At 59.9% G+C, this 1,041-nt stretch overlaps 1 long non-coding RNA gene across 1 annotated transcript in view; it reads right to left on the bottom strand.

The window, feature by feature from the left end:
- LOC118452058 overlaps positions 1-988 on the bottom strand; it is a 3,639-nt gene extending 2,651 nt beyond the window's left edge. The window contains exon 1 of the long non-coding RNA XR_004841708.1: positions 834-988. This is a non-coding gene — a long non-coding RNA (uncharacterized LOC118452058). The remainder of the gene's footprint in view (positions 1-833) is intronic.
- Positions 989-1,041: the final 53 nt, after the last annotated feature.

Below are 1,041 nucleotides of genomic sequence, written 5' to 3'. Positions count from 1 at the left end.
CCCCCCGCCGCAACCCCCCAAACCCCCCAACCTCCCCCTGCAGGAACCCCCAAACCCCACAGCCCTGAACCCTCAAACCCCACAACCTCACCCTGCAGGAACCCCCAAACCCCACAGCCCTGAACCCTCAAACCCCACAACCTCACCCTGCAGGAACCCCCAAACTTCACAGCCCCAAAACCCCCCAACCTCACCCTGCAGGAACCCCCAAACCCCGCAGCCCCCAAACCCCAGCTCCGCGGTGCCGCAGCACTGACCCCCACTGCCTGGGACCCCAGTGGGGGCCACGCAGACCCCGTGCTCCCCCAAAAGCTGCAGCCTGGGGAAGGGGCCAGGCAGGAGCCGAGCCCTGGCTGGGGTTTTTGGGCACGGTCCCAAGCAGGCAGCCCTGTGCCTGTGCCCCGGCTCATTTCCGAGTTGCCCCAAGGAATTCAGGCAAGGAAGGAACAACCCTGAGGACCGACTTCATCCATCACTGCTCCCCAAAACCCCTTCAGCACCCGCCAGCCTCCGGGGGGGATCTGGGGATCCCTCTCCAGGGATTTTTTGGCTGGAATTCCACGTTCACCTTCCCTTGCTACTTTTTTAAGCGCATCTGGGGTTTTCATCGGAAAACCATTTCACCCTCATTTTTTTGGGGGGGGGGCTCAACGTCTCCCCAATCCCTTTTTTTTTTTTTTTCCTCTTTAAAAAAATAAGCTAAAAAAATTCAACTTCTTTGCATTTTAAATAAGCCCCCCTTCCCCTCATTTTATTAAGAAACAAAGCAAAAAAAAAGGCACAGGGACAGAACCAGGTGGACAAACTGGGCACATCTCGGCTGCAGGCCTTACCCTCTTCTTCCTCACCGTACTCCTCCTCCTCCTCCTCCTCCCTCAGCCTTCCTCACCTCCACAGGCCTGCTCTAACCGGGCCGTGAGGGGCATGGATGACTCGGGCAGCTCTCCAAGGCCTCGGTAGGGTGGACCCAGGGCCCTGAAGGAGCATAAGGGGGCCGGGGGTGAGGGCCGGGAGCCCGGGGCCCCGGAATCGGGGCCCCGG

Source organism: Egretta garzetta, unplaced genomic scaffold (assembly GCF_000687185.1).
Source record: "Egretta garzetta isolate BGI_Z169 unplaced genomic scaffold, ASM68718v1 scaffold4, whole genome shotgun sequence".
NCBI classification, from domain to species: Eukaryota; Metazoa; Chordata; class Aves; order Pelecaniformes; family Ardeidae; genus Egretta; species Egretta garzetta.
Note: the sequence above shows the minus strand (reverse complement) of the source record. Positions and strands in the feature narration are given on the sequence as shown.